This window comes from Micrasema longulum, unplaced genomic scaffold (genome assembly GCF_059751315.1).
Source record: "Micrasema longulum isolate JH-2025_06_02 unplaced genomic scaffold, ASM5975131v1 h1tg001015l, whole genome shotgun sequence".
Taxonomy (NCBI): Eukaryota; Metazoa; Arthropoda; class Insecta; order Trichoptera; family Brachycentridae; genus Micrasema; species Micrasema longulum.
Genome location: NW_028278203.1, coordinates 271,528 through 298,318, shown reverse-complemented (window position 1 = coordinate 298,318; position 26,791 = coordinate 271,528). Strand labels below are relative to the sequence as shown.

The 26,791-nt window shown below is 32.2% G+C and overlaps 1 protein-coding gene across 1 annotated transcript in view; it reads right to left on the bottom strand.

Moving 5' to 3' along the window:
* Positions 1 to 26,791, bottom strand: part of Dhit (regulator of G protein signaling double hit) — a 120,432-nt gene that overhangs the window by 22,207 nt on the left and 71,434 nt on the right. The gene's annotated exons all lie outside the window — the stretch shown is intronic.

Below are 26,791 nucleotides of genomic sequence, written 5' to 3'. Positions count from 1 at the left end.
CATGGCACGATCAAGTCCATCAAACACTTGAAGATAGACATCTCAAGAGTAGGATAAATTGGCGTGCGTGCATGAGAAGATATGTGAATGTAGAGGAAGCGAGGTATGTATGCAAAGACAAAGTGATATGGCGTTCTATCCTGTCTGCCTACCCCTACGAGGAAAAGGCGTGATGGTTTGTTTGTTAATTTTCAATGTATTTTTTCTCCAGAAAGTTATCAAACTTTTACTCTACGACAATATAACTTTTATGTTTTCGTAGTGATTTGAAGTTAAATTCCCGTGAAGTTAAATTTCGTAGTGATTTGAAGTTAAATTCCCGTAGATTTTTTCTGTGAATACATTTGTTTATTCTGATATCGTTCATAATATGAGATATCTGGGTGACTCTAAAATGGAAGTAATTTCTGAAATTAGGGACGGGACGTTGTTTCTAATATAGAATTGTAGGAAAACTTAATTTATTCGTATTTTCTATATTGTATCTATATACAAACGAAAAAGGGAACAACACAAATGAAACCTAGATTTCAGACTCCTTATAAAACAGAACTGGAAGGCTTTCAAAAGAAAAGGGATACTTTAAAAAGGCACGAGATCAAAGGCAAGGAGTGAATCCAGTACAAAGCCTGCCGTAATCGGTACTATATTGAGTATACGGAGTCCGATAATATCGATTTCATATCTGATTATTGCTAGAAAAATTCAAAAATCTGAGTATTCCGTATTAAGAACACTTTTTGGAAATACGTTTATTTATTTATTTATTTATTTATTCACACTCTTTATCAAAATACAATTCCATATTCACTTATTATTCACGTTATTTCTATTGTTTCACTTTTTGTTCAAAGCGATGACATTTGCGTATTAAAAAAAAAAAAACGATGATATTCTATGTTACATAACTATGTTCCCAAAGATTTCAATGTTTTATACTTAATAAACAATTTGAATATAATTAGTACGAATTTATTCCTAAGTTATTCCATATTCGGTACATCTTTACTGAGTGTGAAATAGAACTAGTGCTTTAGACGAGTATTTTCGACTCCTTGAGGTCTAAAGCTCTAATCCTGTCAGGGCAGATGTGAATTATTTGGTTTTACATTACAATATATATTAGGCTATTAGAAGCAAACTTAGAATCTCAATTAAAAGACTTTGTGTGTGATTTATAATCATACTTCACTAACTCAATGAAAATTGCTTAGTTTGCGGAGTCAAGTAGTATAAATGAAATCTGTTTTTCAAGATGTAGAGATGGTTTTGACTTACGCTATTATTTAGGTAGGTAGGTTTCTATGTATAGTTTATTTTGGCATCTATAAATAATTTTCCGTCTCTGGTGGAGATTTCTAAGTTTACTTCTATTTATTTATTTATTTATTAAGGAAATCATACAGTCTTTATATAAAACAAGGTAGGTACAAAAGAACAATTAAAAAAAGTAAGACCAATTACAGATTTCCCACTAATTTATTATGAATGCAGGAGGAGAGGGGAAAAATAATTGATTTCTAAAAAAGTAAAAATATGAATATAAAATAAAAAGTACATAAAAAGGAGAAGACATTGTATAACTCCCACTCCACTCTCTCTGCTTCCATGAACATTTAAATTTCTTTGTAAAAATTCACAACCAACAATAATTTATTAGATGCAGGTAGTAGATGTTTATATAAATAAGTAAAAATTAAGAGTTGAAATCAAAAGTTAAAATTAAAATCAAAAGTTAAAATTAAAATTAAAAGATCAAATTAAAATTAAGTTAAAAGTTTAAATTAAAATTAAGTTAAAGGTTTAAATTAAAATTAAGTTAAAAGTTTAAATTAAAAGTTAAAATTAAGAATTAAAATCGAATACCCTCAAATAATAAATTAAATTCTGAATCTAGTAGCATCCCAATAAACCCGAAGAAAAAAATTGTTCGACGCATTTGTATTATTTTGCTAAAATATGGGGAAACATTACGATTACATACGACATTACGATTATTGAGCGATGGAAAGAGGAGTTAAAATGGAATTGGGCGGGTGATGTTTCTCGGATGTCGGATGGTAGAAGAACAAAAAAGTGATGGAATGGAGGCCTAGAACAGGACGCAGAGCGTAGAGAGGCCCCAATCCCGATCGTCCGACGACATCAGAAGAGTTGCAGGTCCAACGTGGCAATGGGTGGCGGCTGACCGGAAATTGGCGAGGTCCAAATGGGGGCCTTTGTACAACACTGGACTCAAGCCGAAGGCTGAGCAAGTAACTAAGTAACTAAGTAATAGGTGCGGATAGGAAATGATGATTGGTAGATAGCTCGAACACCGGACAGTAGTTGACCCCTGGTATACAGAATACACTCATAACACACTAGCGATAACCGATTTAAGTTAACAATCGAATAAATCATAACCGGCTTCGATTTCAAAACAATCGAATCGGAGAAAATCTAGTAATAACGCTCTTGTAGATGTTGTTTTTTATGCCCCGGAAAATTAGAGAGGATATGCGGAGTAAAGCGGTTTGATTAACTAGTATTTGAACACAGTATTTCTGTCTCTCTCTCGCAGATCCCTTCCCGAATACCGTGCGAAACAGACAACTGCACGCCGGACTGATTATGTCTAACTAAGATCAACCCTATCGAGTTCTCGCATTCCCGTTTTCCGCACCCTAAAACTGAAACTATTTTGTTTTTTTTTTAAAGAAAGTATCAGAAAGACGTTTGTCTGTGTCAGTACGTTTTGCTTTTTTCGAAAAATACACCCGAAGACAGCAGATAAAACTAGGCGTTTTTAAGAGTTTTTGGATGGTCCTAGCTCCTGATAAAGACAATTAATCATTTTAAAAAATGGGCAAAAATTACTGCTATAATGCCATTATCCAGGAAGAAAGTACGGAAATACGTATAAAGAAAAGTCAGACCGGGCATCCTCTTATGTATCATTGCCAATAAATTAAAATTCAAGTTATTTGTTTTTATTTTTCTTATTATTATACGTTCGTATCTTTTTTTGCTCCTTGTAATTTAGCTAATAGTATTTAGTATAAGATTAAGTATCAACAATTTTTTGAGTTTGTCTTAACTTTTGTAGACAAGCACCCCGGGGAGTAATTAAAATAAACATATTGCAATGGAGGGTTAGATGGAGAAAATTTGTGAGAGTGGGATATGGAAGTTTTACGCATTACAGGGCTAATGACCTGTCATTGGCCGGTTAAGGTAACATTCATCATTCGGCCTTCGTTTAAACATCCATATTTCTTCAATTCTTCCGTCTGTTGATTTTTGTGAAGTCCAAGAACTGAAACCTTTATTGATGTGAGATTCGTCTATCGGAGTTATTTCAACTACATACGAGTACTGGACAACGTCCGAAAATATTTTTCAATTTTTATACTTACCTTTGGACCGGTTGGTTATACAAAAGGCCGGAGAAGTGACGTCCAAAGGTAAAATGTAGGTGCCTCGTATTAAGGGGTATCTGAATCACCCCTATGTATATTCTGGGATTTTGCTTAGTTTTCGAGTTATGACTTTTTTAATGGGTTTTTGAAAATGTTCGACCGGATCGGTATTTTTTTTTAAACCTCTGGAAAGTTTGTTCGGATTTTTTTTTTTGAAACTCATTTCGTATAAATTGTACTTCCACGCATTAAATAATCAGCTTTGTAACATTAATGAAAGCTACAAAAGTTTTGACCTAAAATGCCGAATTTAAGCTCAAGCGAGTCAGACTTGAACTTTCAACCTAAAATTAAGAAACCTAAAAGGTGTTTTCTTAGTTTCTGAGTAATTTTAAAAACAGCGCTAGACTCCAAGCTTTTGTAATAATATAAAAAAAATAGTACTTGGTAGGACGTTATTTGCTGAAATCATCCTTCAAAGATACTGAGGTAGAAAATTCCTTAGGATAATTATGATAGAAAGTTTATATACTAACAAAAAATAACTGTTAGAGATAAAATGGCGACATGAGTAGCAGTAAACACATGGTGAGAACGACTGAGAACGTACTATACTTACCAACTCACCAATCAGCGGAACTCACCGAAGAGAGTTCCTGACGTCACACGGGGAGTAATTTCAAAATAACAAGATTTTAAAAAATCGTAGCGCTGACAACACGATACATAAAAAAAAATATTTTCATTTAGCTTAGTTTGATAGTCAATTAACAAATAAAAAAACCACTGAACATCCTCAGTAGTTTTAATATATTTTTTTACTCCGCATTGGTAATCTATTTTTTTTTTATTATTTAGTTTCATAATGAGGAATTCCAGCCCAACCCGGAATTAAATTTTAAAAAAGTTTTCGTGTACACGTGAATATTTAAAAATTTTGGAGTAGGATGAAATATCTCAAAAACGCACGCAAAAACCAGAGATTATGTCAACTTTCTAGGTTTTTCTAAATCGAAACGTTCGTAAAAACAACCATAACATAGAAATGAGCAAATTACGATCAACTAAATAAAGTAATCAAAGCAATATTCCATAGATTCTTGTCAGGTGAGTGAAAGTAAGAACGCCAACCGTTTCATGACGTCACTACTGAAAAGTGACACACTGATTACAGTCATTTGGCGCGGTATTTGATAAATGTAACTTTAAAAAATCATGTCTTTGTAAATAACGCACAAAAAAAAACATATATTTTTGCTTAGTTAAATAGTACGCTTATAGAAAAAAAAATTTAGAAAACAGTGGAATTTCTCATTACGACATTTTTGGTTGTACATTTTTATTTAATTGTGTATATATTTTTAACCTCTTTATTATTTTATGATTACGAGTTATTTGATATTGATTTACGAAAACGCAATTAGTATTTATTTTATTGATTGAAAAAGATAATGAAATCAAGCACTTCTCTGTATATTGTTTGTGCCAACACTGGCGGGACATTGCCTTGACATTATCTCGAGTTATTTTAAAGACTTAATTTGATAATATTATTGAATTTATTACGTTTTAATTTGTAACTTAAAATTACTGCTCAAAAATATGTTATTGAGTAGCATTTGTAAGGATGAAATAAGGCTTTTAGATTAATTGAACTAAGAGTTGTGATTCGGGAAATTCGATATAAAAAATGTGCGGCGAAGTATCTCGAAAACGTATGAAAGAAATAATAAAAATGTTTAAAAAAAATGAACTACTTTGAACTACGTCTAAAGTTCTTCCGAATCAACCAATGATAGAGTGACGTAAAGGATTTCCGGTTTCCGGGAAGCCAACTCACCAGTCAGAACAACTCACCGACGACAATTAGTGACGTCTCAGGCGGAGTAATTTCAAAATTGCAAAACTTTGAAAAATCATAGCAATGATAATACCACACTTAAAAATAATTTAAAAAATAATTTGGATTAGTTTTATGGTCTGTTAACAAATAAAAAAATAAAAAAACCACCGAACTTCCTCATTGGGGAATTTCCCGTTTCACATAAAGTAATTAATCAATACAGATTAGGAAGAAAAAGATAAATATTTTCAACGCTAATCTTTGATGAAAGGATTAGCAAAAATCAAAATTTAAAAAAAAAAAACTAGTTCAATAAATCTATAAATTTTAAATAAATTTTCAGGCGTGTTTTATACATAATATTTTTTTTTTAACGAATGTAATGCTAATTTATTATATGTTTAAACTGTATTTGTTTATGTTTTATTAGAGATGGAGAACCTCTTAAGATGGGACGGAGGATTAAAAAAATGTATTTATTATAAGGAAAAACAACAGAAATTAGATATGTAGTCAGTAGTTATTTTTGTAAAGAGTATTTGTTTATTAGCTTGGTTAGTTGGTTAAGGTCGAGAAAAATAGGAAAATTTACTCAAAAACATTCTTAAATAATCATCATCATTCCCTTTCCGCACCTAATGGTGCATAGGGCACTGCATTGGTACACTAATCGCACCATGTCTTGATCATTTTTGTTCAATGAAGGCAAGATGATCAGTCTTACGCTTCAGGGACTATGAAATATTCCAGTGTAAAAACACCCTTTTAAATAAATATTTCATATCAACCATGTTGGGAATCGAACCCGAGACCTCTTGCATGGTAGACAAACGCGCTGACCATTACACCAAGAGGCCGATATAAGTCTTAAATAATAAATGGTATAAATAAATATTGTAAAACAACCTTAAGTGTTCAATTTTTTTTATTGTGTGTATTGTTTTTTTTATGCTAATAAAGGTTTTAACTGAAAAAAAATAAGTGTAAAATAAATTAACTAGTAGGTATTAATGTTATTGTTTATTTTGTTGTTGTACCTAAACAGGTTGTACCTAGTTAGGCAGACTAGACATGATCCAGAGAAATCTATTACCTAAGTGTGTATGTATTAGATTAAGTAATTGTTATTTTTACCAATTAAACATGATTATTATTATTATTATTGTGGATTGACAACCAATAGAATTGTGATTTCATCTGTTAAAATATGGTAAATGCCGATTACCTGACATGTGGGCCAATTTTTTTTAGATTAAATTTATCAACAGTTACGGGTATTTATGTGATGAAACTTAATCTTATTGTTAAATTGCGACCGGAATATTTTAATGCACAAGAAAGCACAGCTCCACGTGCTGACCATTACACCACGAAATGGACAATTTACAGAGAAAAATACTAAAAACTGTGCGAAAATCGCACATTTTCGTACAAAAAGAATAACCATATTCATTATTCAACACGTAGAATAAAATTCAGACGTAAATGAGCACTCTTAGCGCCTAATGCGATGGCGAGGGCGGGTGTGTCGGGCGGGGGCGGGAGCGCTGGCGGAAGCGGGGTGCAAAGGGGCGAGGGCGGAAGCGCGGAACGCAAAGGGGGCGGGGGCGGAAGCGGGGGACGTCGATGGGCGGGGCGGGGCGGGAGCTGAGGCGGAGGGGAAAGGAATCATTATCCCGCCCAAAATAATTCCCCATTGAAGAAGCGGGCGATGTGTTTATAAAACCGCACCGGAAGCTTTCCGCTGGCTTTATGAGGATTTTGCACAAGTTTACATACAAATCGCTTTAAGAATGCAATACTAACGCAAGACAGAATGAATCGGAGCGAATTTTGCAAAATATTTTAATCTAACTGTTTTATTTAAACGGAACATTTATAAGGTTAATTTCAATCAGAGGTGTTTCAGTTTCACGCGAATAATGCAAAAGGTCCATTTTCTTATAATTTCTTCCAGTATCTTCCCGTATTAACTTTCATCTGCTGATTCGGGGCGTTTGCTCATTTTTATTCCTCATTTATTTATTTTATTGGGTAAACAAACAATATGTACATAAGTATTGACAATTTCTTTGTGTATTAGTGTAGGACACTCATGCACACACCAAAAACATTGTTTGAACTTAATACAATAATTAAAATTATGTTGAAGAAAAGAAATGAAAAAATATGTACATAATAACAAAGTTAAATATCTGTTTCCCTAAAAATTCCTATGATTTTTGACCTAAATTTACATACATTGTCACAAAAAACATCAGCCTCGGTAAATCTATTGTTATATTGGTCGCATATTCTAGGTATTGTCGATTATTTCAAATATTTTGTTGACGCGTGTTCTGTGTAAAACAAAATATTTCGTCTTGTCGGTCCAGATGGCACACGGAATGGATGCTTTTCAAGTAGGTTAGGATAATCAATTTTATTATTTCATAATTTGTATAAAAGTAACTGGTCCAACATTATTTATCGATTTTTAAGAGAGTTTATTCCATGGTACTGCATACTTTCAGTATGGTTAGAGAAGTTAATGTTTAACCGGTAGTCGACCTAGTTACATGAAGGTAAGGTGATCAGTCTTACGCTTCAGGTACCAGTCTAGGGACTATGAAATATTCTAGAGTAAAAACACCCCTATAAATAATATTTCATTTCAACCATGTCGGGAATCGAACCCGAGACCTCTTGCATGGTAGGCAAATGCGCTGACCATTACATCACGAGGCCGATAAATGTCTTATTATTATCAAAAGAAATCATAATTTTACATTGAAAGTTCTTTATAGATTCAAATTTTCTCATTTGGTTAAAAAGTTTAAATGTTTTGGAAATGGCAAAATTACAATATCTTGTTTCTCGAATATTTCATTCAATGTAACTCTCGTAGTTTTTTTTTAACTTCAAGTACTGAGAATAAGTACTCTAGCGGACTTATTGATAAAAGCAATATCTTCCAGCCAACCAAAAAACAGACTGGCCAAAAAAAGATTCGGTCAAAATTTCGTACTAAAAAACGAAAATTTATGCATAAAAAACCTGACTAATTAAAAATAGCAGCTGTTTTTTAATTGGGCGATAAGGCTTGCACATATCAACTTTAAAAAAGTACATTATGTTGTACATATTAAAGGATGAGTAACGTGGAATCAGATACGGTGCGGTTTATCCTTAAGGTACAGATATTTATTATTAATTCGGTGATAAAATTTTAATGACTCCGATAATATATTTATAAATTCGCTTAAATTTAATTATTTTTTACATTTCGATAATAATTCAATTGCATCCTAAATAAAATATGTATTTTATTACTGTTATGGTTAACTTGTTTTGATTTCTTATTTTATGCACTGTATTTTAAATTAAAGTCATTTCTTTAAATAGTTAAGTAAAAATAAATGCGCTCGAAAATAAAAATCGATCGTTTTAGGGTGGAGTTCGTACCCGGACCTTGGCTGTGTTCGTGGTAGAGCGCGAAACTAACGATTTAACCTATAGAACGTACATTTTCACATTGATATAAGTATTTTTGGAGGGAAAATGTGTATTTTCGATGAACGATACGGTCTAGTCAGACCTTTTCGATTTTTAAAAATTGTGTTACTTTTATTTCTGACTTGTATGAACGAAAAGTGTTCACTTAATATGTACTAATAAAAAAGTATGTATCGTGAAAAAATCCTGTAAACGGAAAGCAAGTGGGAATTGGTCCGCCTCGTAATGTAGTGGTTGGCGTGTTCACCTTCCATGCTTGAGGTCCTAGGTTAGATTTGTGACAGAATGAATGTTAAAAATTGGTTTTGACCCTTTGCTCCCTGACGGTAAAAATTTGTTCACGTGTAGAATAAGTCATATATCTCTAATATGATAATGTATTTGATGTAACTAATCAATGTCAGTACATATTTGGACGTTTTTGAGTAATTTAAGCCATTTTGAAGTATTAAGTTCCAAAAAATTTCTCCTGGGGATCAGTTTTGCGTAGAGCTGACACCCGTTTGGTTGTGTAAAATTACTGCTTCTTTACAAACCTTAATATTAAAATTATTATAGCGGGGGTAGGTGGTGGTGTAAGTTTTTATTTTTTAAATATTTTTGTGTTTTTTTCAAATATATTTTTGTAAATATATCATATTAGAAAAGTAACAACTTTTAAAGTTGCAATTTCCTGGGGGTAAAAAACTCTAGCACTTTTTTTTAATCAAGAGTTTGAAAAAAATCTTTATATGAAAAAAAGTAATCGTTTCCAAGCTGTAAATAACACAATACAAAAAAAAAGTTCAAGAACTCTATTGAATCTATGTTCAGGGAACAAAGGGTCAAAGGTGGTTGTCACTTCAATATTTAATTGTTCCTGGGGTGCTATTCTGAACCACGCTCGCGGCACGAGAAAACAGTTTTTCTCGTGTATTTTGTACGTAAATACACGAGATAATACGGTCGCGAGAGCGTTTGGAATACCAACTCTGAACTCGTACTTAAGGCGTAAGACTGATCGCCTTACCTCCATGTAACAGATGATTTAAGTACGCTGTATTTAGTGTTCTGATGTAGCGCCCTATGCACCCGATGGTGTATATGTATACCCCTATGTGTATGGTGATGATGAAATCAATAATATTATTCTTCAAAGCAAGGTTATTTGGAAGTAAACATTTTGTATCTTGGTCGTATAAACAAGCCTTGATGGAACGTATAAATTGTAACGCCATAAACCTGTCCGTTTTAATGGCTCTAACGGCATTATACGGAGGATAGAACTCCAACGGATCTGTCGAGTGGTCGGATATATTTTCTTTAATGAAATGGACGGATGATTGATTAATTTTTATTTATTTATGCTTTATTAAGTTGGTTCATAACATCTGAAAAACTTTTGATAGTGTTAAGTTTAATATCAAAATTTGTCAAGATGACTTTCATTGTACAGTTTTAATCCCTTGTACAATGAATTTAGATACTATTTTTCTCCTCATTGGTAATTTCTGTACCTTAAAGCTGAAAGGCTTAAAGTCTATTTAAAAAAAAAAAAGTTATGAATGTCATTTTGTTCTTATATTCAGATTCTATTAATAAAAAAAACATTGGAGTCCTACGGTATACCACTACTGAATTAGCTTGTTCTAAAACACCAGTAATGCAGTAATAATACTCATGCTTTCAACAACATTGAACGGTTTGAAATAAATTCCACAATTTTATAACAAACTACCTCCGACGCAGCGAGGGATTTTGCGCAAGATTAATTCTTATTGTAATAATCAACCATACTTAACCATTATGTCATTTCTTTTGCTGTTCGTTTCATTATTTTACTTTGTTTTTTTCACCTACTATTTACTTTCAATAACTGTTTTATTGCTATTAAAATCATGTCATTAAATTTATATGTATCTGTTATTTTCATAAATAATTAATGTTTTAATTAATAGCACGTAATTTAACGTTTCTGCCCAAAATAAAGTTTTATAAATACATTGTTTTTAATTCAATATTCTACATTACTTTTTATACTTAAGTCCCAGTAGGAATTAGGGCGCGGGCCGGGAGGTAAGAACTAAAAACATTGAAGTCCCATAGTTATTTGATCCATACTTTCAATGTTTTTTCTTAAATATTCTTTTCAGAAGCATATAAATCCAAAAAAACAGCAATAAATTGTGTTTTTACTTGGAGAGATACATTTGAAACAGTTTTACAACTTCAAATCGCTCTTCTAAATAATTTATTAAATGTGACATCCAGCATTTCAGCTTTAAGGAATATATATTATCTTCTTTACATCTAGTTTCGTATGTCTGACATTGCTGATTTTATTTTTTATTTGATTTGGCTCCTTAATCATTTTCTGTTTGAAAAATGATTTTTTTTTACGGTTTAAACAACCTTTAACATAATTATAATAAAGCCGTGAAAAAACTGAAACATTTTTTTTTTCAAAACATCATTAAAAACATCGAATTAATTCGTAAAAATATCAATAAAAATAAAAAAAAAACATCTGGAACAGATACAAATACCTACATGAAAAATGGTAAATTAAACAAAATAACAGTTATGAAGAAGTAGAAAAATAACTTACGTTTAAATAATTATCAATAACGAGATAAAATACAAACGTACCATTGCCGATAGGGGAAGGTATGAAGGTAATGAAAACGTTAATAAGATATTGTTTGAAAATGAATATTACAACCAGAATGATTTTTTTATTTTTCAAAAAGAGAACATAATTCTTTAAAAAAATGTTTCAAATAAAATATTTCGGTAAATATATTTTTTTAAAGTATTACCGAAGGCATAATTTTACGTAAAAATAAAGGAAAATGTCACAGAAATTAATGTGATTTAAAATGCTTGTATTTGCTGTCAAAAACCAAAAAAATAAGATTTTGCTTTAGCCACTTTCATGTTCAATCTTCAAATTACTACATCAAATTTTAGTTTAGTACTCAGTCTTTATATGACCCAGATACCTAAGTTTAGTCTAAATTTGAAATGGCGTAATCTGCCGGTCTAAAAGTAATTATATTTTGGTTACATTAAACTTAAGTGTATATTTTAAATATAAATACCTTTAAACATTATTATTTTTATCTAGTTTATGTTTTTTTATATTTTTTTATTATTGCGCGATTAAAAAAAAACATTCGTTTTAAAATGGCAAAATCGTATGCTTTCCTCATTTTGCGTGCGTTTTACCAGACTACAGCTTTAAACGTTGCTTTCAACATTTTGGCTAAGCGTCCGTTAAAATATGTCAAAAATCATCAAATTAAAAGGTTAAAAATAATTAGAAAACAAATAATATAACGCTTCACGAAACTAGACTTTCTATTAGAATTCATGAACAAGGTTCATGAGGTCTTTAAGATAAATATATATATTTAATATCCTGACTTCAGCGGAAGGAATACATCTATAAAAACATAATGTAGGTACAAGTATGCCCGAAAAAATGTTATCTCATTTCCTAAAGTGGGTAACTCATGATAATAAAATTTAAAAAAACACTTTAACCTTCTAATATTGTATGGTCAGTAATTCATCCATAGAAGGCTGTATTCATAATACAGTAATTCATCCATAGAAGGCTGTATTCATAATACGCCGCTTTCATAATAAAATTCATTAAAAAATATGTATAAAAGCATATTACAAATTTCAGGACTATTTAAACAACACTTATGAACTCGTGATAAACTAGGTGTCGAACTCGTGATTATAACGATTTTAATTTAGACTATTTTTACTAACCACTTACCACGGGCGGCTTTATATATCATGAACCAGGTAGAAGATTTGCTTGCCAAGAATATTTTGGGTTAGAACCAAAACTATAAATTTGTCTTAGAATATTTTAATATCAAAACGTACATATAAAATTATGAGAAAACAAAATATGATTCTCTCTCCCACAATTTCAGCACCCTTAAATCGCGAAAAATGTGCCCGCTTTCACCTATCCGTTTTTTTTTAATTTGATATTTTTTGTACCTGTGCTTTAGTATACTGACTAAATCGGGTAGTGTAAATGATTACTTGAAGACAATATGATCGGTATTCCGCTAGTCATGTAAAGAGTAACTTGGAAAATGAGCGAGCGGATGAATTAGCGAAAAAAGTTTCCAAAATGAGAACTCTCCCTACCTATGACCATATTCCCATATCATATATTAAAAAAAATAGTGCAAGAAACATCATACGATACTTAGAACAAAAGATATTTATCAAATGCTACAGGCAAAATAGCGAAATTGTTTTTCAAAAATTTAAAAGATGCCGAGATATTGGATACTTTGGGGCGGACTTACGAGCTGACTCAAATGCTTTCAGGTCATGGTGCATTTCGAAAATATCTTCATAGATTTATAAAAGGAGATAACGATTGCTGCCCTTCCAATGGACTCAGATCTCAGGGCGTCCTCCATATATTACTAGATTGTCCTACGTTTGATGCCGAGAAGTTAAACTGCATACAAATGTGCGCACAATACGGCCAAATTTTTGAAAACCCAGAGGAAGTAATAAAAAGTTAAGCTACTGCCGAAAAATACATTGATTTTCTTAAGACCATAGTTACAAAAATGAAAAAAAATAATGAAGGAATCGACTCAGACCCGTGAAAAATAACTATCGTGCAAAATATACATACCAGGAAAAAAAGCTTTGTATGCATTAGCAAAGCAATGAATAACGGGAACAAGAAAAAAAAAAAAAGAGTAACTTATGATGAAAAAACATTTAAGTTTGTAAGTGAAAATTATTGCTGGAAGTTCATTGTAATTTATTATATAAACAAAAGACGAGTGATACTTTAATCTACACATTTGGAATGTCCAGTGACCGGTTTCATCGCTTTCGCGACATCTTCGAGACTGGTGTCTTTATTAAAGGGTTCAATGTATCATCCTTACCTCTGTTTTGTATAAATTCATTGAACCCTTTAATAAAGATACCAGTCTCGAAGATGTCGCGAAAGCGATGAAACCTGTCACTGGATATTCCAAACTTGTGGATTAAAGTATCACTCGTCTTTTATTTATATAATAAATTATGATAAAAATCTTGATTATATTGAGATCCATGCTAAGATAAGATTGCCATGATCTTTGCTGAGACGCGACAGTCTAACTACAGACTTAAATATAGGGTGGTAACCTGTTTTTAAACAGAGGAGTTTAAACTTATTCTAAAACTAGACCGTCTATAGGTTTGACTGTAGTGTGACCTGTTTTAAACAAGACCTCTTTGACTTTTGCTGCGACGAGACTATTAAACTACGGCCTCGACTATAGTATGACCCGTGCTAAAATGCGATTGTTTTGACCTGTGCCGAGACGAGACCATGCAACTACAGTCTCGACTATAGTGTGATCAGTGCTAAGACGAGATCGTCTTGACCTGTGCTGAGTCGAGACCGTCTAACGTCAGTTTCGACTGTAAATAGTGTGACCTGTACTAAGACTAAAACCGTCGAACTAATCGTAATTTCAATTATAGTGTATCTGTTTTGCCAACCCAAGACTTTTAAACTTTTAACAACACTCTGGACGTGTTCTTTGGCTAAAACGATAAACTTTGATAGCAGTCTTGACTGAAGCTTACGCCGAACCTAAAAACCCATAGCCTTGTATACAATTAGATACTAGATACGTAGCAAAAGAGAGTAGAGTTCGCCAATAAAGATACCGATTGCATTAAAAACAGTTATTTCTTGCAATAACTCATATCTATTTACAGATATTTGCCAAAGTTTAAATTTTAATAAAATATGTTTATGTAACATGAAATTGGCACTTGAACATTTTCGCTACTAGCTTGATGGTGACTATCAAAAATGTTGTAAATTTATTTATAACGTTTTTTAAAGTAAAAATCGAATAATTCTGATAAACGCATGAGCATTCGATATTTTTTTCCATAGTGTTTGTTTGACTTGTGTGTATTGTACACTAATATTTCATCATCATCTCATCCACTCAGTGGTGCATAGGGCACTGCATTGTTAAATCAAATGCAGCGTCTCTCGATCATTACACTAAGGTAAGGTGATCATTTTTACAATTCTGATGCCAGTCCGGGAGAATCATCGACGAGTGTTTTTTAATCGATGGCTGCCCTCAGGTAAACATCAAGTGGAGAAACGTCCGCTTCGCGGTGTAGTGGTTGGCGCGTTTGCCTACCGTGCCACACTAATATTTGGTAGTAAATCAGAGATTAAAAATATATGGTGAAAAAATTGTTAGCGCAGTGGACAGATTATCACACCTTCTCACTTCTGTTCTCTGTACTCCGTAGTTCGAACGCTCCTCTATACCTTCGTGAAAAAATTCAACGCTTATAAAACCATGGTTTACCTTTTCGTTCCAATCATAATTTCTCCTGTTCAAGCTCATGTACTGTCCGCAAAGATGTTTCCACAGAAACTTTGTTTGAATCACGTCTGAATCAACGTTTCTTATCTCTTCCTTAAACTCTCTCGTTTTCTTCTCCTTTTATTTCTTATTTCCCGTTAAAGACTAGTATCGATATTTTTTGTTTGAAATTTATTTATGAACCGTTACGGATTAAATTCATTTAACAAAATATTTAATTTTTATGATGTTCATAACAAATCATATTTTGTAAAGGTTGTCTGAGTCTTTTGTTTAGTTTTGTCTGGTAGTTTATTGTATAATTTCAGTCCCTGGTTTATTAACCTCGACTGTCCTTGTCTCTTTTAAAAATATTATATTTAATATGTTCTGATATTCTCGTATTGTGTCCATGCTTGCTACATTTTTTTTTCAAGTTTTAGTTATTCGTCTACAATTGCATCAGTGGCTAATTTATGGATTCTAGCTGAAAGAGTTAAATTAAATTTAATTTTTAATTTTTTTTAAAGAGTTCCTTAGTTGCGTTATATCTATATATGTAGGTATATGAAATAATAAGTACATAATAATAATAAGTTTTTTTATATACTTACATGTAAACCTAATAGGTTAATAATTCATTATTGATATACCTAATATAATATTTTGAGTCGAAATAGCTTATTACTCAATTGTACAATCTTTGTTACAATATGGTATTGTAGGGTGAGGTGGTTCATACGCCAATATATTAAACCGTCTTAAAATAGTATAAAGATTATTTATCAAAGTAATTCTAAAGAAACCCTCAACATTCAATACGGAAAGTCTATTTAAAATATTTAAGGTTCATACAGTAGACACACTTTATAAAATAAATTATATTATACAAATATATAAAAATGAAAAAATTTAAGAATTTGAGATGAATAAATCACTCAAATACCGACATAATATTAAAATTCCTAAATTCCTAAATTCCACACAAGTCGTGGTCAAAATAGGTTTGTCTTCAAAGGTGTAATAAATTATAATAATCTTCCCAATTAACTAAAAACTATTAAAAATAATATATCAATAAATAAATGTAAAGTAAATCTAAAGAAATTGTTTGAACACGTGTGAAAACTACATTAAATTTTAATTAGTATGAATGTATTATAATTTTATGTTTTTCCTTTATATACCCTATGTTTTTTTTTCTCGTGTACTCGTATTTAAAATTATATAAACTCTTATAATAAACAATAAACAACTACAACAGTGTAAGTCACTCTCCAAGCACAAGAGTTAGTCTCTTTTTTGGAGAGTTACAGTGATAAAATTTATTATATGTGTAAAAGTAGATATGTATGAAATTTGAAAAAAACATTTACCTTTTATGAAATTTATTAATAAAAAAAAATCAAAAAAAAAATTGATCAATTAATAATTAGAAAAAAAATTATGGGACAAAGTAAATATACTTATCTACAAACATTTAGACATGCTTAAAATACTATTGTTGAAAATATATTTGAGTTAAGCGTTCTTAACTAGGCTTGTTAGCCAACGTTTGTTATAAATACTGATTTCAGGATGATTTTCCAGCATATTTTCTCGCTAATTTAGTCCACTCTATTAGCCAAACCTTTCACCTTTATTCTGTCTCCTGCTTGTGTAGTTCGGGGTTAAAAATACCAACGATTACACACAGATCACTGCTTTGGGAGCAACCAACGTGTTCACAGCACTCAAGCTTGAAGGTTAACCCCTAAAAAATCACTCCTACATTGTCCTACGCACTATTGCAAAATTATACATCGCACCCCGGGAATATAAGCGGTACTACTTAAAAACTCATTTTTACAGGAGAACAGTTGCACACACACACACCTGTCATACTTGTAGGCATAGGCAAACGAACATTTTTTCGTGAAAACAAAGACTGAACTTATTAAGGCTAAACGTAATTTATTATTTTGTTTACTATATTGTATTTCGTTTTTTTATATTATAATAATTTTATACTTTGTATATACTTTACTCACTAAAACACATATGTACCTAAAATATGCAAACTGAACCTAATATTTATTTTTTTGTGTTATATTTCTAATCGGTAAAAATCACAGTTTGTAAAAAAAATTAGAAAAGTATAAATGGCGTATAAAATTGTTATATATTTATTTCTTTCTTTCTTTGAAGGACTTATGCAGTCTGTTCTAACGATGGTAAATACAATTTCTTAGAATAAATACAGGCACTAATAAAATAAAATACAACTAAATAAAATTAAAGATAGGACAAAAAAAAATTACTACCTCAAGACAAGATCCGGTCGATCTTAGTGATTTTTCAAACCTATAAAGACTTACACCAAAAAAGTCCAGATCTTGTCTCGAGTTTACAATACGACACAATCGGGACATTGGTGCATGCAATCCATAGTTTGTGCTATGTTGATCGAGGAACAGCACATTATTATTTCGCAACCGGCGGATTGGAACATTGAATGCCACTATACATGTAAAATGTCCGTCGTCCGTGGTTAAGACTCTTGACTCACACGCAGAAGGTTATGGGTTCGATTCCCGGTGAGAACACAAATAATAAAACGTGATTTTTTCAAGCCTGGGTGTTCTGTCTTCACCACTGTAATTAGGCCTTTTGGCCTGTTGTGATGTAAATATATATTTTTTAAATATGCGTGTTTTAAACCATCGCATCGTAGAAAATTATCATGGAAAAATATATGAATATCGTAACTGTTATTTTTTTGCTTTTGAAAAAAGGAATTGGCCGCTGAGCTGATTTTAGAGAGTTGTCTGCAGGTGATATGGAAAGAATTTATGAAATATCCATAACACCCAGACCAAAATTGAGAAAAAAAACTTTATTGGATTTTTTCTTCTAGTAACTGGCAGGAAACGAGCCCACGCCAGTTTCGCAGTTGGTCGTGTAAACAACTGTTTTAAATGATAAAAAGAAAAACGTAAAAAGTCCACATTGCTGCTTAACTCGGTAGCATATGGTAGCCAGCGAGGAGAAGAAATAATGTAGCAAGAAAATACATTTTTTAATACATTTTCGATGTTTTCTGTCCGGGAAACAAAATAATAATTTCCACCGTTTTCACACGGTTAACCCGAATCCCGGTTAATCGAGAGTCAAGTGCGTATAATAGATGCATGCGTGTATGTGTATGTAGCACATACGAATACTTTATTACAGTTGCCTGAACAGATGCCACACATTTATGTCTGGTCTTAGCAGCAATAGCAAATTAAGGAAAATTGAACATAAATTAGATCCACGTGCAAGAGAGAAAATTAATAAGTTTTATCTTATGAAATAGGCAGGGAAAGTAGGAACAAAATGACAGTGTTTTTATTTTGATTAATTTAATAAACACATTAGGTTCATTTATTTTTAGATAAACGGCATAAATTGCCTTTAACATATACATTAAACATAAATTTGAAGAAAAAAAAATTGTAAGTATGTATATATATATTTACATACTTACAAATTTTTTTTCTTCCGTGCGCGGGAGAGGGGGCTTAAGTAAAAAAAGTCAATTTTTCAGGAGAGCCAATCAAAGTTTTGAGTGTGTCTGAAAATCATAAAAAAAGCTGCCAAATCAGAAGGATTCAACTGTTTTGTGTTTTTTTAACTTAAATTATTCTTGACATTTTGTGTTTTTTAAATTTTGAATTTTATTTTATTTTTTACACGACTTAAGTCATTTGGATCACAAAATCGAAAAATTTTCTGAAAAAAGTATGACTAAAGACTTTTTGACCTGTAATGCAACGATTGGTTAGTATCAATCAATGGCCTTACTCCCTTAGTAGATTCACTACTTTTTTTAATTCTTAAAAGCGTTTTTTTAATATATTTATTCTGCTTGTGTTTGAGGTTTGAGGCTTGAGGCGTATATATTGTTGTGCTATCTTTAGTTATAAAGGTGCTAAACTTGCTTTGTTTCTTTGTTGTTCTTAATACGTGTTATTTTCTAAATGCTAATATTATTTATATCCTGAATTGAGTTGTTGTAACTCCTGGTTTCAACCATTCAACGTATTATACTTGTAAAATACTTTGTGTCATGATTTATAAATAAAATAAAATAAATAAATATTTTACTAAAAAGAAGTGAGAGGGAGTGATCTGAATGAGTCTCATCGCTGTCTAATTTGGAGCCATTTTAGTTGCCTACGTTAATCAGAAATTTGGTACTATTTTCTGAGATTAAAAACATACTCAATTAATGTATTCACAAGTCTTTCAATTTCTAATTTGGAGCCACCGCTTATTCGGTAAACACTGAGTTGCTCATTAATGCTGTATTTTTTAAATTAGTAATGAATTGCATGAGGCTTCTAGTAAAATCAGTCTGAATATTAACATTACAAAAACAAAAATTATAAGTTCAGTAAACAATATCATTACTGTTAACAATAAAACCTCGAAATGGTAGATGAATATGTATATTTTGGACATAAGATAAAACTGAGCAAAGAAAATCAAACGGTGGACGAATAGGAATGAGTTGGGCAGCTTTTGGAAAACTTAAGCACATACTTGAAAATAAAGAGATCTCGATTTGTCTGAAAAGGAAAACGTATTAATCATGTATATTGCCGGTGACTACATATGCGTTAGAGACCATTACCCTCATAAAAAAAAAGGTAGAAAAACTCAAATGCACACAGCGATCCATGGACAGATCCATGCTTGGTATAAGCCTAAAAGACAAAATAAGAAATGAAGAAATTAGGAACAGAACCAGAATAACGGATATGTTGCGAGACAAGACCCCACAAGATGGACCCTTAAAGTTTTAAGATGTAGACCTTGGGAGAATGAGCGAGGCGTCGGAAGACCTAAAAAAATGGACAGACGACATAGCTGCTGTAGGGGGTAAAATTGGCTGCAAGTACTAACCGACCGAGAAACACGGAAGGATATGGAAGAGGCCTATAGGCAGTGGAGGACAGAAGGCAGAAAAAGAAGAACAAAGAACATGTCATTAAAAGTATTTTCCGTCTCAGGCGACTACTTTCTCTCATCTTTCTGGCAGCATATGAACACCATACCGAAAGAACGACTTTTATTTTTGAAATTATCCATAAATGAAATCATTTTTCAGGTACATTCATAAGAATGGAAGTGCTGCTCAGCAAGGCCATGAGTCATCGATTGGAACTAGTGGTAATCGGAAGGGGCGAATGTCTGGTGAATACGGCGGGTGGGGTAGGACTTCCCATTTGAACGTTTCCAAGTATGTATCCACTGGCCTCGCAACATGTGGCCCATCGTTGCCATGCTGTGAAATTACTTTGCCGCGTCTCTCCTCGTGTTGCGGCCGTTTTCCCTTTAATGCCCGGCTCAAACTGATCAATTGTAGTCGATAGCGATCTCCCGTGATGGTTTCATTAGGTTTGAGGAGCTCACAATACACTAGACCCAGCTGATTGCAGAGGTGACGATGATGATGATGATGTTTGGTGACGTCCAGACAGAGCATGGTCATCTTGATTCTCCACAAGAATTAATGCATTAAAATTCACAGCAAATTCTCTTTTTTTGGCACGAAATTCGACATGTTTAACATACACTGTCATTTCAAGCTTAATGGTTAGGTGAGCTTCACGATAAAGTTGGCATTAGTATTGCCCGACGTAGAAAGGCTTATATAACACCATCTGTCGGGAAACGGCAAGAACTTATTTAAATCCCTATTATTTTCAGGCATTGCCTAGTATTTGGGTGAAATACTTCAGTCAGATGAATCATACCCACATTAATGCTTTTTTTTTATGTTCCTAACCTGAAACCACAAATTTTGTGTTTCTGATCCTATATTTATGGTGATATACTCGTGTGTCTGTGTCAACTAATTGCTCGTCCCATCTAAAAAAAACATGACTTTTAGTCCCATGGAGTTGGGACTTATGTCTCAAATAATGTGTTATAAACTACATGTATGGAAATAAATAAAATAAAATAAAAATGCAGTTTTCAGCTCTTTGGCTTCACAAAAATCAAGAGAGGAGAGAATTGAAGCTATGAGGATATTCGGACATTGGCAGAATGTGGCCGCATAAACCGGTCAATGACAGGTCGTAAGCCGTGTAAATATTTAGACTTTCGTATTGCCTTCTCTAATAATATATTATCTCTTGTAATATGATAATAATAATTGTTTAACTTTAAACATTTTTTTACTTAACGTTTGTCGGTGCTTGGCCGTACGTTTGTGATACGATAGGTACCTAAAACTTTAACATGAAAATCTACAAATTAAATTGAACATTATTTATTGATTCCGATTTATTTTATGATTTCATTTTTATGAATAGTTTTTTAATTAATAATTATTTTTTATGCTTGTTTTTTTTTGTGTACTCGCTGGAAAATGTAGGTATTAATTAAGTAATGATTTATTGTTTTTTTATAAGACGGGTGATTTTAATTATTAACATTGTATTTTTTCACATGAAGAGTCGCCATCTATCGGGAAAAGTCTGCAGTTAGGAGCATCGTGAATCATGGAGATCTTCTCAAATACTTTTCTGAGGAAAATCTTAGCAAAGAATCAAACCAAAAGCTCAGAAAAGCTAGGAGGAACTTTATGCTAGCAAATACATTGGTAGGTATGTTTATAAATAATCCTTATAAATTAGAAACTGGATGTTATACTAACAAAAATTAAACTCATTAAAACAATAGGGAAATATCACATAATGCGAATACTAATAAAAAATGGGAGACGGATTTGGAAAACTCAATTGTATTTTCAAAATCAATATGGATATTGTGGAGAAACGTTTTCATACATAACTTCAAAAATCGAAATGTCAAATATGTTTCTACAAAAACGCGACATGTTTGGCCTTGAAAATTGTGACGTCAAGATTTGTGGCGATGTTCTATTTAAATTGAAATGATCACAAATAAAGTTCAAAATTTTACCTAATCGTGACGTATTAAGGGCGTGGCAATGCAATGCACCGTTTTCGCGGGAATTTAAAATTATACATTTGTAATATTTTTTATGCCACAAGTAAAAAAAAGTTTTTTACTCGACAATATTTCATGGACTCTTATTAATTTAATTGTAAAAATAAGTCGTAATATTTCCTTGTTGCAGTGTTCTTTTGCAAAACTATTTAAGATATTTTTTATTTTAGAAGGTAAGAGGTAAACTGTAGATCCAGTTAAAAAGACATGACAAGTATTTTTGTTCCACAACAAAATTGGCCGGTCCATAAAATGCACCCGTGAAAAATATTTTTTTCCCTTTAATTTTTCCCAGAACTGACTAACTCCTGGAAATAGTCAATTTGTTGGAAATATTTTTTATGTCCATGTCGGAAACACTTATTTCGTTTTGGAATATAACCGATTTTCAAACTACAAAATCACCCAAAATTAGTGCGTCCTGGCGAAAATTAAATATAGCAACACTTTTGGGTCCCCAAATCTATACGATGTGATATAAAACTAGATTTTATATATCGCGAGAAAATTGGGTACAAAAAATTATTTCTTACGCGAGGTAAAAATTATATGGCAAAGTTTTTTGAAAATGTACGAAAAATATATTTATGATTAATTTAATATAAAATACTATTAACGACGAGGTCAGTAGATCATATGAACCAACCAATGATAAGTGAGTTGTGGAATTGTATTGTGGAAAGTATAGTTGATCGAGGCAAGGCTCAGTCATTTGAAGTTTGTTTATCCGTGTGTGGTACTACAAAACACAGGTAAAACAAATGCGTTATATCTTTATATATACAGAGTGTTTTTTAAACTCTGTCACATCCGAAACCACGATGATCAGTATGGGCAAGAAGACATATCAGCATATTCAAAAAAATATTTATAACGCAGAATTTTTTTAAAAAGAAAATATTTAAAAAAACAAATGGTTGCGTACTTCTGCAGAGGAGAAGCGAGGAGGGCGCCGCCGCGCGGTTGACGGTATATCAGACTACCCCCTCCCCACTCCTCGTTTCTCCCCTGCAGAAGTAAGCAACCATTTATTTTTTTTAATATTTTATTTTTGTAAATTTTATTTGTTCTAAAAATGTATTTCAATGTGCCAATATGTCTTCTTGCTCATACTGATCATCGTGGTTTCGGATGTGAAATGGTTTAAAGAACATCCTGTATAATTCTTCTGTACGTGTTATGTCACTAAACTCCTAAACAAACGGCTTAACTGATTTACGTGCGGCATAATAATAAGCTTTGCGCTGCGCATGCTTGTATTTATATAAATCTTTAATCTAATCTGTAAAAAAAAGTAAGGAGCATAAACGTTTTATTTATGTGTAATAATCCGTCAGGGTTTTTAAATAAATTTTCAAATAAAAAAAATTCAAAAAAAATTTCATCGACCTACCGGAGTTGCATTCGACGAGAATGCATGTACTGAAAAGTTGGGAAGATGTTAAATTTTTACATCTAAAAAAAGTTTGTATTTGAATGCAAACAGCACTCGTTTTCTATGGATCTCAATCAGATTGTTTCCAAATTCTTTATAATTTCTACCCATTTATTTGTTTTTACTGGATTTTCGGTAACGCTAAAATAATATTAACTGACATTCAATACATTTTTGAAAATCGCAATCCTAAATAAAGTGCACCCCTGTTGTAAAAAGAGCAGAGTTTGACATTTGCAAAAATAATTATGCCTTTTAAAAATATTTTTTTTGTGTTGGAATAGGGAAATATCACGTATTTAAAACGTTTTTAAAGTAATGAGGGTCTTTAAAATACTGTCTAGTAAAAAAAATGTAATTTTGAATTCCCGCAAAACGGGCATTGCATTGGTCAAGCCCCTAATACGTCACGATCCATGTTAATTTAGAACTTTGTTCCAAAAAGTTGAAATTTTTATGGAACATCGTCATGAATCTTGGCGTCACAATTATCAATGCCAAACATGTCGCATTTTTCTAGTGACATATTTTTTTATGATTTAAAAAAAAATTGTATGAAAACATTTCTCCGCAATATCCGTATTGATTCTGTAAATACAATTAATTATTCTAAATCCATTTAATATATTTTTATCGGTATTCGTAGTGTGTGATATTTCCCTATTCAACCATAAAAAAGTACCAAGGTACCTACTTAAATTCAGTATGAGAATATTAATAATTCATCACGCCTACAGTAGAATGATTTATTTGGCTGGTGATATTTTTGTATTATTTTTATTATTTTGTTTTAGGGAACAGCAAATTACACAATGACAAAACGAAAATATTGAAATGTCGAACTCAATGTCAAATGTCACTTAGTATATAATTAATTGAAAATTATAATTTTAAAAAAGTTTTGGTGAACCAGCAAATAACAGGCAAGCCAATGCTCGGGCAGGACAACGTATGTCAGGTCGGCTAGTAATATTATATAAATATAACAAATCATTTTGACATTAAAAAAATATGTGCACGCAGATACTGGAGTCTTATTCTGTTACAATTTCGTTTCGTAAGCTATGTCGTTCGTCGTATATCCATCTCACTCTAACGCAATCAAAACCGAATTTCGCTCTCGTTTACCCTCAAACGATACAACTGAAGTTACGAAACAAATTCGTTTCGTAAATTCATTCGTATCGCATGAGTGGGAACGAGAGTGAAATACGATTTTGATTGCATTAGGCTGAGATGGATATATAACGAACGAACGAACTTACGAAACGAAATTGTGACAATATACGCCTCCTAAAATAGTTACGGTTAACGCAAGGTAACACATTTCATACACACCGCCACCGCCGCTCAATATAACAGTGTACCGTCACGCTAAAGTGCCATTTACAAGCTTAATTAATTAATTGTGAAAATGAACGTGACTTCACACATTTTGGAATAACGAAGCTTAGTTTTTGTGACAAAGTGTCTATGTACGGTGTTTGCGGGAATTCCATTCAATTACTTAGAAATATTAATTTTGCCAGTCATACACCTTCACTGAATTTCTCTAAAATTTGTTTTTTTTTTTAAACTTTACTTAACTAAACTTTTTTTTTAAATGATTTAAACAAGTGCTGTTGTATCCAGGCGGATGAATAATACAAATCCCTGTGTGAAATAGAACCAGAACACTGGACGAGTGTTTTCGACTCGATGGCTGCTCTAAGGTAAAAATTCTGAACAAGCAAATCGAGTGGAGATAAGTCCGCTTCGTCGCGTAGTGGTAAGCGCGTTTGCCTCCCATTCTTGAGGTCCTGGGCTCGATTCCTGGCATAGTGGACGTGAAATGTTGAAAAGGTGGTTTAAACTGCATTATTTCATTGTTCCCGGACTGATCACCTTACCTTTTTGTAACATATGATCGAAATAGTTCCCTATGCACCACTGAGTGGTGGTGATTTAAAAATAACGATTTGCTATGTACTAGTAGTTACCACGGAGAAGATACTTGATGTTGATGTGTGTCTGATATTTTTTTTACATTTTTACTAACCATCAGAACTTGAAGAATCGTGTATAGTATATTGTCTTCTAATATCTGGATTTGCAATACATTTTTTATGGAAATTAGTTCACAATATTTGTTACGTTCAAAATTTATATTTTTAAAAATAACAGATCGATTTTTTAAACGTCGCGTCGTTTCATTGTGATTTTTGTAGTTTTTTTTAATTTTCACAACATGTCCAGTGCAATATGCATGTGTCTAATCTTATTGACTTACTGTTTTGTGCAAAATATATTAATTTATAGGTAGTATCTTAATGAGCTTCTTCTTTTTTTGCCACCCCTACCGGAGGTTGGCGACCATCATTCTGAATTCACCACGATCCTGGACCAGTCTAATAAACGTTGCTGCATCCGGCACACCGAACCACTGTCTAAAATTTCTGAGCCATGATGCTCTTTTCCGTCCCATACCCCGCCTGCCCTCTATCTTTTCTTACATAATAAGTTGGAAAACGGCATACTTCTCTTGAGGAATATGTGACCAAAGTATGAGGCTTTTCTTCTTTTCACAATGGTCAGTAACTCGCTCTTTTTGTTCATAATGCTTATAACCGCTTCATTGGAGAAACGATCATGAGATTCGAAGCATTATTTTACAAAACCAAAGTTCGAAGGTCTCAATTTTGTTCATCGTTGAAACTTTAAGAGTCCAACCCCCTCCACTCAATAAAGCAACACTGGCAATACATAAGCTTTTATTGCTCTCCATCTTGTGCTTAGTCTCAGATTTGGGTTGCACAGGAGTTTTTGCATTTTATAGAAGGTTGATCTTGCAATTTCAATTCTGGTCTTTATTTCGGAATCCAGATTCCACTCATCATTTAGCGAGCATCCTAAATATTTAAAACGAGTAACCTGTTCTATCCATCTATATGAGATGGATGTTAATGCCACTCCGTTTGCTGGCTACCATGGCTTTGGTTTTTAGAGCGTTTATTTTGAGTACCTGCATTATTTACCTTGTCGACAAGTTGTTTTTTATGAGCTAGAGGTGTCGATGTAATGTTATGTATTTATTTAGATAGTCGATAGATAGATAGATAGTTGTAAAAAAAAACTTAATCAACTACTTATGACTCACATTATACTCAATATGAAGAAAAATCATTTCAGTTACTATATTGTAAGTTATTAAATTCAGACGCATTATATTTCCTATTTTTTTTTTTCGTATTTTCCAATCTTTATTTGA